The sequence below is a fragment of the Numida meleagris genome, chromosome 11 (assembly GCF_002078875.1).
Source record: "Numida meleagris isolate 19003 breed g44 Domestic line chromosome 11, NumMel1.0, whole genome shotgun sequence".
In the NCBI taxonomy this organism is placed as follows: Eukaryota; Metazoa; Chordata; class Aves; order Galliformes; family Numididae; genus Numida; species Numida meleagris.
The window spans coordinates 17,911,850-17,930,976 of record NC_034419.1 but is presented as its reverse complement, the minus strand read 5'-3'; the positions used below and the strand labels follow the sequence as shown (position 1 = coordinate 17,930,976).

Genomic DNA, 19,127 nt, shown 5'->3' with positions numbered 1-19,127 from the left:
GCTCTGCTTCATTTAGAAAACCCTGACACCGGTACACACGCTGTCTTGCACGGTTTTTCTTTCCAAGCTCAGACCAAGATGGCAGTTACAAACAACAGCCACCACTACCACATCACCTGTCAAACAGAACAGACTACTTGTAGAATGAGGCTAGCATGGGCAGAGCTGGTTTGGACAGCTCTTTCAGTATGGCTGTCTGCAAACAGCAGGTTTCTAACCTGTGTCCCATGCCAGCCCCCCAACCAGCCCAAGGCTGCAGCAGCGGGCATCCACGCATCAATACTGTCCATCTTTTTCCCTTTCATTGTTTGGGATTACTGCTGCAGTAGTTCATGAGAGAGGAAGGAGATGTGGTACCCACAGGCTGCCCAAGGCAGCAGGCCGGCCTGCCTCACCTGCAGGAGCGGCCTCGCAAAGCAAAGCCCCACGGCATCATATGAAGCTATGGGAGCTATGCTTGGGAACAACTGGGGATTGAAAACGACATTTCAAACACAGCGTGATGGCTTGTGGGCTCCCTAACAAGTAAAACTGAATACTAAAATTAAAGCTCATTTATTAATTAATGTGAATGGCAATGTGCTATGAAAATCATGATGCTATTTTGGTTCATCTAAAAACCTATTTAAAACAACACCAGCAGAAGGGGCAGGAGGCAGAGTGTGCACAGCCACCTCCTCAGCAGTCACACAAAGCATTTGCTGGGCCCCAGAGGTTGCTCCTGCCCTTTCCCAACCCGTACACTTTGCTGGGTTGTGAGCTGCTCAGAAACAAACCTCCAGTTTCCCTGGCTTCCCCCATCTGTATTCCCAACCTCTAATTAATCAAAGACATTTTCTGCATCTTACTCAACCAGCTGCAAAGGGTGCACGACATGAAGTTTCTCGACATAACTAAACTTAAGAGACAGCAAAAGGAATCAATTACAGATGTTTGCTCAGCTACAGACATCACAGAGCATCACACAGGCGGTGCAGGCACAGTCTGCAATAGGCTCACAAACAGAGCTTTGTAGCCATACCCGGACACAATACAGCCATATGCAGCAGCCCATGCACAACTTAGAAAAACGTCCTCATTAGCTGTAATTATAACTTATGTAATTAGCATTTTGTAGCGTTTCTCCGGGTGTTCACCCTTCCCTTGAGGAACACATTGCTCCCGTGATGATTAGCAGATGAGTGAGGATGGGCAGACTGACTCCAAAAGAGTACCCAGAAAATTCACAGATCTGTCAAGAGAAGTTACGCCATATTCAAAGCCTTCTGATACAAAAAAACAAGGCTGGAGGTTCCACAAACTTTTCTCAGCAGTTTCTGTCCTTTTAAGTGACAGTCATTCAAAAAAAAAACAGTCTAGCAAATAAATGCTCATTAAAGTCTCCCTTTCTCAGTGGAACGTTTTAGCTGCACACTGAATAACTTAAGCATTCTGCAAACTGCACTGCTTTGGAACGGCTTTTAAAACCACAGGTGAGTTTTTATCCACTCAATCATAATATGGATTCTTCCCATTTTTAGCACACAGAGAAAGAATTATCAACTGCATGTTTAAAACAAGTCCCATCTCTATGTGCTCTCCAAAGAGCCATAAAATACTCCTGTTTTACATGGCTTTATGAGCAGCTATTAGCAGTAGATCTCCTTTGTTACCTGCACAAATCAAAGAGCTCATGTATCTGATAGCACAGTACAGCCCATGCACAAATCCTAACCTAAAAATAAGTAGAAAACAAAGTTTCATGTCTTCATCCAAAGTCCACCGGTTCCAGTGGAAAAATACCACCATTTTTGAATGAGTGCAATTTGCATTATTTTTAGCAGAGATTATCTTTGAGCAGAGGTGCTGAAACACTTTAACAAGTCTGAAGTACCACTCGAGCCACAGCCACAAAAGCTTTGTGAGGACAAAATCCTCATTACAATCAGCAGGGGTTTGCTTTCATAATGAGTATTTGAGTCAACTGATTGGAGTGCTCAACTTCTGTGATGGTGGGTGCACAAGATGTTCTTGACTTTATGATTTCTCTGTAATGCTCCATAATATGCAGCACTGGTTCCTTAGAAAGGAGCCATTTTGACAGGACTGAAAGGGGTGTAAACGAGTAAAGTTTTATCTAAAGTAGATTGCTTCGATGTTTAGCATTACTTCTAAGCATGAACAATTGGAACTTTTAAATGGCGCAGTCTGAAGTTTCCACCAAGTGAACGACCCAAATGCTGCAACTCTGCAGAGCAGCTGGACCTGATCTAGCACAGGGAACACTCCTCTGCATTAGGAGCAACAAATGCACTCAGGTGGATGCTATAGGCTCAGATGGCTCAATACTGAGGATCTCAAAAGAGGTCGTAATCATGGAGATGATTCCTTCTTAATTCCATTAGCTTAGTGCTTTAAGACACGTTCGTATTTTTCTTGCTTTTGACATTATCCTTACAGAATGTAATTACACGTACTTTTCTTTTCGCCATCCAAATTTACTAGAACTGCAATACTGGAACATCTTTATTTCCTACTAGTATTCTTTTTCTAAGGAAATGAGTACTACTTTCACGGTACCAGAACAACCACTTCAGCTTCCACTGAAAAAGTGAACCAAAAAAGAGCAGTATTACACAGAGTCAAGTATTTCGCTACCTCCCTTTCCTCCACTGCAGAATTTTTCTACTTTTGCTGCCAATTTCTGCTCACGTGCACAGCTTGTTTATGCAGGCAAGTCCCTCTCCCTTCCCATACAGCCTCCTTCTCCCACCCCAAGTCAGTCCTTCCAGTTCACTCTTCTCTACAGTTCCCCGATTTTGCCACCAAAGCCAGCGTAAGTTATTCCCATCCCTTCTTCCATTTCCTTTCTCCAGTTACTCCAGTTTATATCCTGTTCTCCTACGGCAGATTGCTGAGCTAGCTTGTCCATGGGGTCACTGAAAACAACTTCCCTAATTTTAGTTTAACGTATTTAACTAGTCAACTTCACAAGAAAGCTTGCATATTCTATCTTTTATTTTTCCTGAAACAGAAAATGCTCCCAGTAAATTCTTACGTTTAATCAAGTATGGTAGAGTAAATAATGTATTTGGGTCTCTGGAAGGCTTTTAAGTTCTGTCTAGCAGGAAGAAGATACGATATTTTTTGTTTTTCCATAATTAGGTGTAATTAGCATAATAATTAGGAATGTTAACAAGGGCACTATGTGCAACTAGCAAATCAATACCTCTTAAAATAAAGCCTGTTACCTTTCCTGTCCTACCTGGGAGCATCTGCATCCCCCCAGGCACAAGAAGCCAGTGTCCTGCTTGCTGAGCAAGGACAGAGCATGGGAGCCAACCTGATATGCAAATCAAAAAGAAAAGTTTTTTGTTCTGAAATAGCCCCAACATGAAAAATCATTGGTATGAGAAATAATAAAAAAGCTCCCAGCCCAGCAAAAACATTCAATAAGCCCAACACACCAAAAGCACCACAGGTTCCTGAACACCGAATACATCTGACAATTGACAATTGTTCTTTTGGACCAGTCCTGCTCATTTATCAGCTCCAGCACTGCCCATGGGTTTTGCCTTGGGTCTAACGACATGGACTCAGGGACCACTTACATTTTTACTGCATATTGCCATGTCACTAAGCTGTTCAGATTTGCTCTGCTGGGAGGCTGTCTCATTCCAGGAATAGAAATTAATTAATCAGTATATTTTCCACCCCCGTGCCAGGAAAAAAACATCTCTGATTAAAATGGTGTACTGAAGTTTTTCATAATCAGTGCCAACACAACTATTGATTAAATGAAAACCTTGCGAGCACTTACTCATTTTATAGGTGTATTTCATTTCTCTCAAGCTCCCTTGTTTTAATTAAAGGATATATTCAAGACACGCTACGACTACTGTGCATTGAAAATACTTTTGTAAATCTAAGGCATCACCTTTATGAAATGTCTGCAGGTGACTGAAGTCCTTAATTCCCAAGTTTAGATTCTTCTAACTTCAGTCCAGTGAAAAGTTAGCCTTGGAGGTAAACACTGAAACTTAAGAGGCAATGCTCCAAATATATGGGCAGTGCTGCTTCTGGGCAGGAAAAGCTCTTCACACATCACTATGCAGAAAAGCTGGCACATCCATAACTAAATCCCACCGAGACCGTAAGCTTGGCAGCATTCCTCATACCCAGCTTGGGCTGAGCTTCCCATTGGAAGATTTCTACCCAGTAAAGCTATGCTTAAAGCAAACAATGTTTGTTATTGTCTCCCTTTCAAAAACACCATTCTTATAACTGTGTCACACTCCTGTGCTTTTTAGGGCAGATTATTCACTTTAACACATACCTGCTGCTTCTTCGTTACCAAAGTAAGGACTGGCGTTTCCTGGCTTGGTGCGGAAGGAAGCCATTGACCTCCCACCTCCTCTCATGTTTCAGGCTCCTAGGAGCACTGGGCACTCACTACTTTCAGCAAGGATGAAACCCTGCTGTGTAATTTAGGGATTACTTCTCTAATTAGCAGCATGAAAAAAAATATTGACATCACGCTTGTCCATTCCTTTTCATCTCGCTGCTTTTCTCCATGTCACTACAGAGACAGATGCCAACTGATTCATTTAAAAAATATAAGAGATTAATTATCACACATTGTTGTAAGGAAATCGTGGTAAATTAGCCCAATAATTACAAACTGCAAATTATCTGGTCGGGTCTGATAAATGGAGACCATCAGGGAGCTTTACGCACCCCTCAGCCTACGTACCCGTTCCTGCCCAGTATTCCACCTATTACACATGTATGTTTGGGGAAGATGTTTCGTGTACGTGGATCCCTTCAGACATTTTGCTGTTCTTCATCAAACCACACATCTCTTCTAAAGATGCCTAGAACACTTTCAAACTTCAATATGCATAAATTAGTGGTACTGCATAAGGCAGCCCTAATTTATGCACTCGCTGTGGACCCAATTAGTTCTTCTGTAACAGAATGTCAAACAGATTTTCTTAATAAAGCAGAACATAGCATATCCAATATTTACATAATACACAGAACTTTTACTTTGTCACTTCACATTACTAACCCACAGTGAGAAAGGGCTCCTGAACCTGAAATTGGCTTTTACTCCACAAGGCACTACTGGTAGAGCACAGACAGATGACTACTGGGGACAGATCAGCACCACTCCAGCACAGATCATCAAGTGACACAGATTTACAGCAGCTAGATGCACAGCATGTCCAGGTCCTGTGCAACTGCTCAGGGAGGTCCTACACGCCCCATGAACAGGAGTAGGCAGGAGCATGGGGAGGGCTCTGCAAGCTTCGCACATGGGACTATAGCTCAGCGCACAGCAGAAGGTTGTCAGGCTGATGATGATGCAGTTAACATCCAAAGCCATCCAACCCAGCTGGCTTACTGCCTCGTGCAAGGCCCAGCCATGCCTGAATGCTTGCAAGCTGAGGCTCCATCAAGATAAGCGTGAGGTGAGAGTGAACCGAGAGGAAAAAGGGATCGTGTTCGCACTTCTAATATTTCTCACTTTAGTCAGCAACCAGAAACCTCACTAGATGCGATTATGCATCAACACATCTATCTCTGCAACCTACTTCAGGTATCTCTCATGTATTTTGTCACTTCAGGTTCAGGCTGCCGTGACCTTCTTGGCTGGACTTTACATAAATCCATGTCAAATGGAAGCAGGCTGCTGACAGCCCTTCAAATGAAACCCAGAGCTAGCAGGCTAAGTGCTGCAGCCGTGGGAAGCACGTTTCTGCACAGGTCACCATTGAGTGGTGGCACTGCTCTCCTGCACCTGAAGCCTCTTTGAAAGCTTCCCAAGGCTTTTCTATGTCCTCTCAAAGCGATACTGCAAGACACTGTCATCCCACGCGAAATATGCTTATTGCTTCCAGGAGTAAAAACAACGCGTCTGATGTACAGCGGCACAATCAAGAAGTACACTAAGTCACTTCAGATGACGAGCAAGTAATTTGTCTTTCTGGTGTTTATTTCAAGCAGATTAATCAAGATGAAATATTATGATATTCACGCATAAATTAACTTCATTCTTCTGCCTAATGACCTCTCAGTCAAGCCTCTTATAACAAACTAATTACAGAAATCTTTTAAAATAGAGTAACAGAAAGCTTTAGTTTTTTGTGGGGTTTTTTGTTTTGTTTTGTTTTGTTTGTTTGTTGTAAACAGCAGCAAGGAAAATCCCACAACACCAGAGGGGCAGAGGACCCCCTGAGATGGACCTGGTCCGGGCATCGCCCACATTCCCCATCCACAGATACCAGACATCAGGCTCCCAGTCCAGTCCGTGACCCAACACCTCGTACAGAGGAACTGCATTTCTTCTGCACGGATGTTTTATTTTAAATGTACAACCACACAACGAAGTTTGGCATTTCTTAAGCAGAGGGCAGTATTACATCAGTAAATGATTATTAAAGTTACCTAATCTCCAGTACCTGAAGTTATATTTCTGTAACGTAAGGATACACGTTCCAGTTAACTGACTTTAGATAAATCAAGTTTCAGAAACTAAGCTGTATTCAGGTTACTGTAGGAAGCGACAAACAGGAACATCTTCCAGTCTCCCCCTCTCCCCACACACTTTGCTGTGACTGTCTTCTCAGCAATTTATTGCTTTACTTTGACCAAGACCCTCTCCTAACTCCGTCCTCCAAGCCAGAAGGTCCCCTCTTCTTTCCTCATCGCACATCACAACCGCCAGTTCATTAAATATAAATGCAAGAGGAATGCTGTCCACTGTTATTCCCCAGAACAGCACGTTCTCCTACTCCTCGCGGACCTGGCACCGCACTCCACTAACACTACTTAAGAGTTCCCCTTTCATCCCACGACGCCCGGGCCCTGCTGGCTCCTGCACTCCCACAGCGCTCTGCTGACGCCGCCTCTCTTAATGGAAAGTTGGAGCCGAAACCCCTGCCAAGAGATAACATTCTCCAGCAAAGCCTCGGCCCTGAAACTTTTCCTGCGGCACTGACATTTGTGTAACATTCAGAAGCCGCTTGCTCACACAGAGACGTCGGTCCCCACCAGTGAAGCACTTCAGATGGAAGGTATTATCTGTTCCTAACCGACATCTTTCACTAAATGGAACATTTAATTAATTTGGTCCGAAGCCAGTCTGATCTCTTTTGCTTGCGTGAAGACGAACGCGACTCGCAACTCTTTGGCACCATTCCTTCCTTTCCTCCCCCTTAAAAGGAACTTTAGTTGTTTACAGAATAGATACAAGAAAATCCAAGCTGGTATGGTGACACATCATTAGTTAAAAATACAACACAGCATAAAGAGCTTTAGTACAGAGCTAGCACTAGAGTGCAGAATTACATGAAAATGGCTCAGGAAGGAGAATGAAAGTCATCTGGAAATTTATGGGTTTTGCTATGGGCTGTAGCATAAGAACAAAATGACTGCAACCACTTTGTGTATAACTACAGAAAGTGAATTTGCTACAATTAACTGAGATGAAAATAGAGAACAAGGAGTAATAAAAACGCTCGAAATGTACCTATCTATAAAATGTAGACAGTAAACGCACGGTGAAGGGGGGGAAGGTCTCTAAAGATAAAAACAAAATCCAAAAGCCTACAGGAGTCTAAAAGTCGCACATCCCTGACCAGAGACAGGCTTGCATAATGAGCAAAGACAGCGCGATTTGTGGCTTACTGTAAGCTGCAGGAAGCACTACGGACAAAGAAATGAAAACCCAGCCGAGATGACAGCGTCTCGTTGGGAGCCTCACTGTGCAGAACCAGAGCTCCGGAGCACTCGTGTCACTTGTGCCATCAGGCAGATGCATGTGATGGGTTCTGACAATAAGATGACAGTCTAACACTGGGATGCCTGCACTTAGTGCAGATCTACAGTTCTGTCTGAAAACAGAAGCAACCTCCGGATCTGAACAGCGCTCTGCTGAAGAGAGAAGCAGCACATCTCCTGTCTGAAGTTATTTGTAATGCCGCATAATGACTGCGAACTGCTGCAGACTCTCAACAGCTGAAAGAACAAGCAGAGGTCTGTGTTTCAGAGAGGAGACAAATGTGGCCAGAGGACTTTACAGAAAGAACACTTACACCTGGTTAGAGACACAAAGTTCACACCAATGAAATTAATTGGGTTTATAGCGAAAACCAGCAGATGAATTTTAATAAGGCAGGATCCATCCATACAGCATATGCCATAGCCACGAGCCCTTCTGGTCCTGTACACAGCATCACATGTGTAATCTGGAATCCTGGCTCTGCAGGAACAGCTGAGACTTCAGGGCCTGCATGCAACCACATCCATCCCCAACTTGTGTGTAGCTTAATTAAATGGCAGTGGTAATTAGCGCACAACACAGGAGTCTCAACAGATGCTGAAGAAAGAAACACTCTTGGTGCTGGCAGAGAGGCTTTCATTCTCCAGCTTCCCTGCAGCCTTGGTGGGGTAGTTGTTGCCCACTGCCTTTTATTCTCCTTGAGAAGAAATCCAGCCAGGCTCATCAATGTGACCCCATTAGACATCGATAAGGAAAAGCATGGCCAGCTATAAAGTGATGTTTCTAAGGAGAAACAAGGGCAGCTCTCATAGGTGGTGGGGAGAGCCTGGAGCACGTCACTTGGTCTCAAAGCAAGGCTGGGGGAGTCAACCACGCACGAGCAGGCCCAGAAAGAAAGCAAATGCTGTACGATGCTTGGATGCTAAGGAACAGAGAGCTTAAGATCAGCATGTAAAGACAGATTACGAGCAATACACTCTATGGCATTACCAAAATGCAAAGTGAATGAAATGAGAGATGAAGGCTGAAGTTCACGCTGAAGTGCCATCATACACAGCCCGCTGCGTCTATGGTACTGTACGTGTACTTTTTGAGAAAGTCATCTAGAAAAAAAGCGAAAGATAGCAACGCTTTACAGAGAAGAAGAGGTAGCTCCAATCAGTCTCTGAAGAGGTGTTTAATTCCAGAACATACTGGCAAATCTAAACAAAAAAACAAATCAGGATGCATCTGTTCACCATTAAAATGTCCTGTCTCCCGCCCCATCTGCTTCCTGTGGAAGTAAAAAGACTTCAAGGAGTGTGCTGAAGATAACATCTCGCATATCAAAGCAGGTGATGAAGCAGAATTGCGGTAACTCCTGAGGAATGACAGGAACAAGACTAAGAGGAAAATGTGGAAGTAAAACATCTCTGAACTGCTTTGAAGAGGGGCACCACTAAGCTGAACCAAGCTCCCATGAACTCCACTGCTGCCTGCAATGCAGCATGCTATGTGTACTACTCCATATTCTGGAAATACTGGGCTATCGAAATACGTTCATTACAGCAAGTGACACCCAGAATATGCTACTGCATGCTCATAGATGGTAATGAGTCACAAGTACAAAAGGAAATCCAGACCTAGTGGTAAGAATGCTACAGGAAAGAATGGATGGAAAGGAACTGTTTCATGTGAAGAGGAATTAAAGCAGTGGGTGTGAGACACATAATAGGTTCTGAAAGATTTTCTAAGAAGTGGCAAGGGAGCTGAAGATGAGAAGTGATGGAAACGGACTAGAAGGAATTACACACTGGAGGCAAAAAAAAGAAATGAGTCACATTCTGATGCCTTCATGCCACAGGGTATGAGTGGCAGCTGTCCTCAATAACTACTGAAATAACATTATACAAGAAACCTTTGAGCAGGGCAGCCATACTCTATCCCTACGGATCCCTTCCAGACTATTTTATGTAAACAAAATGAGCTAAGTTTTATGCAAGTTCTATTATTTTTGAAGGCCAATAATGAGAAATTAAAACACTAGATGCATCTCGAAGTAAAGATACAAAGATACACTTTCTAAGACAAAATTCAATATATATAACAATTGGGTTCAACAAATTGAGCAAGACAAAAAGATCCTGTTTTCCTTCTCAATAAAGACATTAACTTCAACTGTGACTCTTGAATGAAAGTAAGAGGATTCAAAATAGACTTCAAAACTTGCCCGAAGGAATATTTCTCATTCCTTCAGTTGGCAGATTGATCATTCAGAGCAACACCTCAATTTACCAAAGCACTTTCGTTGGAGCGCAGGGTGCAAAAAGACACAGAAGTCCAACACAAAAAAAAGATAGATCAGGCAAGTGTTTCAGCAGCAAAGTCATACTGTAACATCATCCTGCTGAATACGACATTTAGTATGATAACAATAAGTCACAATTAGTTTCTGGTAAACACTACACTGAATAATTTAATCTACAAAGCAAAAATTAATTTTAATTATGGCGTTCTAGAAGCATCATTTCCCTTTTTTTTTTTTCCCCCTTTGGAAATCAAATCTTAAAGAAGACGAAAAGCACAAAGACGCACTAAAAGGAGCTTCTGCTATCTCATCCAAACATTGGTTTGGCCTTGACTTTCATTCCTAGCCAAAGACTTCCCCTTTTCTAAATGGTCCAGCACCACAGATCTGAGCAGAGAACTTGCATAAACTGGTACGGTATTAAAGTTGGCTGCAATCATTTCTTATGTTATAATTTCAGTATCAAAACAGCGTTTGCTGTCTCGAGCACTTTTTGCCTTATGAATGTTTGGGTCAAGGGGCACGTGAGACACAAACTTGGTGCACTTCATTTCCATTTCTAAAGTAAATGTTTAATATTCTAATAGCCTGATATGAATTTCCTAAATGTTAATTGATGCAATTGAAATTTGCTAAGGGCACATTCAAGACATTTCAAGCAATTAACAAAAGATTTGAAGGCAAAGAAGCCATTTCAGTAACAGTCAAAACCATTGTCATACCTGTTGTACCACCTGTAGCAAGAAACTTTTCACTTACCAAAAAAGAATGTTAAATTGTGCAATTTAACATGACCACAAGCGATACTCAACTAAAACCCGATTTCTTCTCACTTGAGGACAGAACTCCTTCTATGGGTCCTTCAGTCTTTTTCTACATGAATGGCACTGATGAAGTAAGCCGAGTGCCCTCAAGCTGACACGTCACTCAGACCCTCAAACACCACAACCAGATCTTGAAATGATTCATGCAAAACCTAAGACAAAACTCGTGCTTTGCAACTCTGTTCTCAGCCCTTACAACCAAGAACAGGCACAACTACTCTGAATTACAGACCCAGAACAAAGCTGCTCTGCCCATACACATCCAACCACCAGAGCGCACAGTACTACTTGTCTCCGAATTTCCTGCCCTGCAAGAAGATCCCCACTTACCCCAAGCCTTCTCTTCAATCCAACCTCAAAATGCATGGAAAGCTGGGTTGGAAACGAGACCAAGCATCACTTCTGCCAATCCATTTAATGATTATTGTGCATGCATGTGTTGTCAATGCGTGACAGTTGGGGAAGGACCACTGCAGCTGTCCTGCTGAAGCTGGGGCTTACCTGCTCACTCTTTCACTCCATGTACTGCATACCTGCCAGCAGGCTGCTTCCAGCTCTCTCTCCCTTACATTAAAAGCCCAGGAAAAACTTCTAATACTTGTAATTACAACAGCCATCTTCATTCAAAACACAGATTCTGCTTTCAACTTTGCTGCCTTAGAGGGCTTCTGCATGGTTATATTCTGAGAGCACCTGAGCAAGCTCTTTCATGTTCATTCTGAAGCTGATCAAACTGCTTGAGCTGAAGAAATTCTCCGAGAAAGGTCTTGTAGCTCACTACTGCTTTTTGCCCTGGTTGACTACAAAACAGAGTGCAAAGACATGGAGGGTCTGAAACTTACTTATCAAGATAAGAATTGCAAATTAATCTGCAGTTCTTCAATCCCAAGGAGGCAGACATGATTTTCAAGCAATGCAAACTGGTGCAGGTCTTATGAGAAGCTATTCTCTGCCTCATGCATTCTAGCAAAGTCTCCCTTCACCATCTTAGATTGCTCTCTTCAAGGAAATTTTGAAAATAATAAAAAGTTACTTTTGATTTTAAAGCTCCAGCCCACATCCACAGTCTCTGCAAGATAAATGCAATAAATGCCATTGAACTAGCTATCTTCAACATTATCTTGTTAACAATTGATTATTTATCCACCAGAAACTACATGGTGCTCCTCTTCCTGCCTGCAGGATAAACTGACACTTGATTCAGATTAGTAATCTACTACAAAATGCCAAATGCACAAAGCCCATGCAGCAGCCCAGACTCAATAGGTATGTTGAGGAAAATGCAGATGTCTGCGTAAACAGAGGATCATGTTGGCCAGAACTGTCACTCCAGCATTTTTCAGGAGCACTGCACTCACTTAAGCTTCCCTCGAGGCTTCAGCCATCAGGAGATACAGGATGACGGATGTACCATCTCAAACAACAAATCCTACTGTGATTTTAATTGAATTACAGCAGCCATTTTATTTTTGCAGAGCCTCTAAGATTCCATAGTGCTTACTTGCTTCCAGTGATTCAGCAGTTTATTTTTCAATACAGCAATCCCTCCTTAAGACAGTTTCTCATTCCTTTTAAGTAGTGCTTCTGACAGCAGCTACCTAGATGGTTGTTGTTTAAGGCACTCTTCCTTTTTTATTAAATAGAAGTAGTTTATCTCAGACGCTTCTGTCTTCAGACTTGAACACTTTCCTATCCATTTGAATGCTCAGTCTTTTAGCAGTTCTGGAAGTGTCCTCACAATACACTGTGCCTCTACACTTAAGCCAACCTCCCTACAACATTGCAAAAAGTTAAAAAGAGACAGAAGAAAGGAAAATCTAAAACCCAGAGGATAAACAGCAACACCAGCTTATAGATACATGCCAATGTTGAAACAATGGCAAAAACAACATTCTGCAATTACAGGGACTCCAGCAGAACTGTCAGGTGGCTAATTTTGGTCCTAACCAACATAAAGGCTGCAGAAAGGTCAGTTCATAGGCAACAAAGAATAGGCGAAAGTCACTGCCAGGTGCTCGTGTCCTAGCATTTCTTTCCTATACACTTTGGGCTTTTTACATCCCAGCTACCTGATCGGTGCTTTTGTATTCATCATGTTCTTAGGAAGAAATGTGAAGTCATGAGTACTCATTACTGTTACATAAGAAAGTAGTAAAAAGGCTCAAGAGAAATGCTTCCTTGTAAGAACTTACACACATCACAAAGTTTTCATTTCATTCTGTTGTACAATTAGTGAACTGAGGTGCAACTTCAAGGGAAGTAGAGACTGCCTGTCTTCTAAAATACACCACTAAAATCACCATAAAATAGCAATTTTGCTCATTTACTTTTTCAAGTTGCTTTAGAACCATTGATTCCATCCTAAGCTTTTCAGGCTTTCCATGTAGAAGAGAGTAACAGTGACACCAGAAATCCAGCGGGTGGTTGAGGACTGTCAGAGAGAAGCAAGCAACTGGGCTGGAAGGAAACCGGGAGATATCAGAGAGCAAAGGACATAGCAGGACTTGGTATAAGCAGAAGGAGGAGGAGGAGGAATTGGTGGCAAGACATCCTGGCAATAAGGAGCCCAAGGAAGGAGGAGAATTGTTTTCCAATAATATCAAAAAGCAAAGGGATGCCTGGAGAACAGAGACGACTCCCATATTTGAAGGAACAACCTAAAACTTAGAGCCAGCAAACCTGCGCCTTGGTAATCCACCTACTTGCAACGCACAGCACTTCCAGCTGAACAGGTTTCCAACTGGAACCAGTGGCAGCTCTGATTCAAGCAGCCATCGGCTCCAAGAAACATTCACACAAGGCAAACACAAAACTAGCACTTGGATGCTGAATGTCAGTGGTAGAAAAGCCTTCATTTTAAGCCATGCTGTAAATAACTGCTACGTGGACTGTAAGACAGAAATCATATCCCTTGTAACTTCCTTCCCAAGAGCTATGGCCCAGGATATTCAGTATCCCTATGCAGAAAAGGACATTTCTGCAGCACAGCTGTAGACTATGCCTGCTGGTAATATTTCTAATTAAAATACACTGTAAGCCTGATGGTTGAAAACAATGCACAGATGCTACAAGTTTTCTAAGATGACCGTTTGCCTGTAGCTGTTTTAATTAACTTACAGGTAAAGTAGCATTTTATTACACTACTAAAATGCACTAACATTTTCTTTCAGATCTTTATTCACTGAGTCCCTTTGGAAAACATCCAGTTTCGATTTCCCAAACAGACCAGAAAACAAAGCCTCAAAGTTGGCTTCTTCCGTGCCTTCCTTATGTCTGAGCCAGAGGCATGAACTACTTAATAGCATGGACTAGGAAATCCTACTCTCCCGTAGAACCAAGAGGAGCAAAAACACTTGAATTTATGGCCCTCAATAAAGGCACTTGTGTCAACAGTAGAAACGTGTGACACCCCACACTTTCCTAAAAAATTATGCTTTGCTTAGGTCTTTGAAGGCAACACACCTGTTCAAGTTACGTTGCTAGCCAGAAGTCCCACTTATCCTCTTATTTTTTAAATTGCACTTCACAACAAATTCCGCACAGGTTACATCACAGAATGGAGGTATTTAACACATTCTGATTACATTGCTAATGAGAAGTGTTTACAAAATAGTAAACTGTGTAAACAGAAAGCAATTTCCCTTCTTGCATCTGTAGTGGTGGCATTGTTCACAAGCCCTTACTTGTTTGCATATAGCTGTCTCCTCCAGTCCTTCACATTTACTATCCAACTGGCATTTAAGGGATCTAGAATGCAGAACACAAGCCTGCAGCCTAAAAATAATATCCCTAGATCTGATCCTGCACTTCTTATTCAGGCTCAATTAATCAAGATTGCCTGACTCTTCAGAAGTATTTTCCATCTGCAGGTTGATAGCACCTTCCAAAGGCAACGGGCATCAGCAATCACTTACTATGAGGAAACTGGAAACAAGAATTCACCTGAGAAGGGGCTCTGAGTATAAGAGTACTGAACAAAGGCATGAGGAGACCATTATTCAAAGTTATCTTTACCATTACGAAATAAGCTTTGCCTTTCAAACCACTAGAATGTGACATCGCAACATTTAACATACCGTCTTTGAACACCTCACACAGAGAGCTCAGCAAATTTAAGGATCGTGCTGAATAAGAATATTTAACTAAGTCTAAAAAGCAGTAATTCAGTTTACATTGTAAGCAACACCTAGCACAAGGAGATACATCTGAAGTACTCCAAGAATCAAGAAATTAATTAATTTGATAAGGCATCTGTGACCTCTCCAAACACACCAAAAGCATCCACAACTAAGAAGAAAAAACACATTTTTTAAATATTTTGTTGTGAACTCTGGATTGGTTTTCCTCTTTTTTTGGTGATAACAATATAATTCATCTTCAAAAGTATGTTCTACTTTGGTAGAAATCTTATCTGTAGAGATCAACCACATGAAAGCCCAACTTTGAGAAGCAAAGGCAACATAACAGGGACACAAAAGCAAACACAGTCTGACCAGGTCTGAACTCTAAAGAGTAAACTGTCATACCTGTACTCATGTTTGATACTTCAGTGCTATTCTAGAAAGTACAAGAGCATTTCGGGATATTGAGGAAAAAGCCACCTCAACAAGTAATATTGATTCATTTGGACTTCCAAGCTCAGATACTATTCAGATATTTGAGTTTCAGAGGTGACAGTTTTCTTCTGATAGTTCATCTGCAGAGTTGGTCATTCAATGATCAACTAAGCACCAACTTTGAAAATCTCATTACAAAAAACAAAGACAAACAAGAAAGCATTCCAAGACATCAATCCCATTTTGTAAATGGCTCCTTCTTTAACTCGTATACAATGTTTCTAACAGCACTACATTTACGTTTTCTGAAGGCCAACTGTTTCATCTTTTCTGTAAAACTTCCAACGTAAGATTCCCTAAAATCAGTATACATCCTAAAGAACTCAAATGAAGATTTCCAACAGTTATTTAAACAATACCATTATCAATGCACTGAGAAACACAGGAATAGGTTGCTTAGTCTAAGGCACAAACAATACAAAGATACAGACATTTAATGTAGTTACTTTAAGACCATTAAAAACAGTATCAGGAAATTGAAATTAGTATTAAAGAACCGTTACCTTCTCCAGTGCATGATATGTACTCTTCAGTCAAAGTTCCAATACCTGAAAGAAGTAATACGGAGGGAAAGTTAGTTATACTGACATTTTAAACTCATTAAATTCATTCTTACCCTCATTAACTAATTTTGCAAAGTGGCCATCTGTGATTACTTTTGGTTTGCTGCTCTCAAAGTACCTCCAGACAACGCAGCATGCTGGCTGGGCACTCTGGGAAGCTCCCCCGCTCACCACACCAGTTCCCCCAGCACGCTGAGATCCTTCCCTAGGAGCACATTGCTCCCTGCAATCACCATAGTACTGAGGATTAAGCAGCTCCTAGTTTCTTCAATTCTGATTAATTCACTAAGGGCCAATAAACTTTCAGCCTGCTAAAGCATCTCACATGGAATCCCACCTTTCCCAGCCACAAAAATCTTCAGATCTCCAACAGGTGGCAGAAACCCCCAGCTGCTCCCCCACCCCTGCTAAACATCAGCAGATCCACCCAAATCCCAGAGCCATTTCCCAAGGAGTTCCAGCACCACCATTAGATAACCCTGATGACCAATGTATTTTTAGATTCCAAAGAATCTACCCCTCGCTGCTCAAAACAATAAAAGCTCTCCAGTTTTTGCTTTTAAAACTCCCATTTTCTCTAGGCTTGCCTACCCATCTCCAAGGAATCCCTCAGCTTACAAGGCACTGCGCCAAAGCAGAAAGGAGGTTTCTCACAAAACACCTGTCACACGACCTTCAGAACTGCATCTGTGTTTTGTTTTTTAAAGCCCTGTCACGCCTGCGTGCACAATTGAGCCAGGGCTTTTTTTGGTGCTCGTGTGGGAGTCTCAGGATCAGATCGTTTTTTTCTTCCCCCACAACCGCAGCACACGTACCAACTACTACGCCTGTTACTGCTTGCTTCTGTAGGAGCTCTCGCATCAGGTGCTCACTCAAGCAGGACAGCTGACCTCCTGTATGCCCACAGAGTGCTTTGGGTACTGATAACTTCAGTAGAACAGGTGACTCAAGTTAAAGCAGCATATGCTATGACTTCTAATTAGCAGATCAAACCAACAGCACCTACGTATTCAAAGCCTTCAGAACTTTCAGCTTCCAACAACAGAAATGCTTCTGGGGGCAATTTCTCACAAGATGTTCCATTGGCAGAGTGATATTAACTCAAAAACTGGGAATAGGCAAACTCAGGATGCTTTACATTCAGTACAGTATTTCAACCTTTAGTAACTACAAGAAACTGAACACTGCTCTTCGTAGTCATGCGTTTGAGACTGATTAAAGTAATTGTACTTTATCCTCACAAGGAGCACTGAACCCAGATTCCCAGGCTTGAAATGCTAAGGCATTTAAACTACATTACCAGCAAATATTCAGCAGTGCCCAGGCAATTCTGCTAAATACACAGCCTCCCACAGCTCAGGGGAGGGCTGGCCATAGCTTCCCATCAATTCAAACGCACGCTGCAATTCAGGTGAAGAACAGACAGGAACGGGCACCAAGGGGAACCAACAGCGCTCTCCCCTAGGTGACACTACCAAGGCAGCACACCAAAAACTGCATTTAGCAGCTCCAGGTTTTTCTGCATCCCTCGTCAACAGAAGGCTTGGAGAGGAACTTCAGAATGCAGATATGAAATTGCCTCCAAAGGAAAAAAGCAACAACCCTCTTTTAATGTGGCTCCCCAGCCACCGCTCCAGTTCTTCTGAAAGCTACGGCTTCCAAAAAGCCTAGAAAGAAATTTAGTTTTACACAACCCTGATTTTCTGTAAAAGAGCAGCACACACTTCAAGGAAAAAAATCACTTGAAGCGGTGCCTCTATTTCTATTTTCCATCTTTATTTTGCAGAAATACTACTGTCATGGAGATACCTCCAGATCTATCTGTGCTCATGATGGGGGACAGCAGGCCCACTGGCCCAGAAAAGAAGGGAACTAAAAAAACTATGTCAGCAGTTTATGGTCTGCCCCGGATCAGCCCTGTGACTAATGAGGCAGGAGACCCGTGGACCCATGCCCTGGGAAAAAAGGGAAAAGGGGGAAGGGTAGGGAAATAGTAGACGGGTCTAAAACAAAACTGCGGCAACAATCTGAGGAGGAACGTTAATTTACTAAATATGATAGTGGAATGAAAAATAACACAATACAACACAATACGATTGTAATTGGAGCCAACAAATCAAACAAAATCAGAGAGAGAGAGCGTCCAAAGCCGAGGCCTTACTCTGTAAACTGCAGGGGGACCACATGCTTCTCCATGAACAAAGAGAGAGAGACCCCAGGCCTACCAGGCAGCTCCACCTCCCCCTCGGGGAACAAAGACCCCTGGGGAATGCAGCTCCTCCATCCCCCTGCAGAACCAAGCACCCAGAAATGGCAGTCCGCAGAACCAGAACATTTACTCTTTAACCGCCAGTGCTTTACATGATGTTATGATGTGGAATACTGACAACAACAAAAAAATCACAAAACCAACTATATAATCACACCCCAAATTTGCTTTTCCAGGTAAAGACAGGTTTTTTGGGAGCTGGCAGCAAGGGGAAGTGATGAAAGCTTGAAGCACTGATCTCATCTGCTTCCAGCAGACATCCTCACATCGCACTCCAAGTTTACAGTGGCACTGAGACAGCTGAAAGAAGCCGTCCCACAGAAAGCTGAGGTGTGTTTCACACCTGGGAGCTCATTAGCATATTATGCAAATGCTGACATTCCTAGAGCATCCATCCCCAGAATGCTTACGCAAGATAAAAGTACACAGTAAGGGTAATATTTCTGCAGGCAAGAACCAGGCCTGGTCAGTGGCAAGAATGTCACTGAGGCATCAGGCTCCGAATCCCCACACAAAGTTTTCCTTTGGTCATTTCAAACATACAACGTGTTGGCTGATTTTTCATCTCTTTTTCATCCCAGCTCTGTTCTGGGCTGGCATTTACACATCTAGTCTACTCAGGCACTGTTCCGTGTTGCCATCAATCAACCGGCCTAGCCTCATCCTGTTTCCACGTCTTCCATATTTACTGCTCAGGGAAGCTATGAGACTTCATGTCTGTCTCTGCCTCATTCCAGTCTCAAATTAAACACTGCAGAGGCTCTCTGAGAACAGATCCATCTTTACCCCAAATCCACTAGATA

At 42.5% G+C, this 19,127-nt stretch overlaps 1 protein-coding gene across 8 annotated transcripts in view; it reads right to left on the bottom strand.

The window, feature by feature from the left end:
• The window catches only part of CNTN4 (contactin 4), a 262,223-nt gene that overhangs the window by 212,181 nt on the left and 30,915 nt on the right, over nt 1–19,127 (bottom strand). For 3 of the 8 annotated variants that reach the window (XM_021409694.1, XM_021409701.1, XM_021409695.1), the window contains exons 1-2: nt 16,174–16,312; nt 15,996–16,040 (exon numbers count right to left, since the gene is read on the bottom strand). The gene's annotated coding sequence lies outside the window, so the exon portion shown is untranslated. Of the gene's footprint in view, nt 1–15,995; nt 16,041–16,148; nt 16,313–16,870; nt 16,952–19,127 lie in introns of those variants that run through there. The other 5 variants (XM_021409698.1, XM_021409700.1, XM_021409696.1 and 2 more) reach the window with 3 other exon arrangements.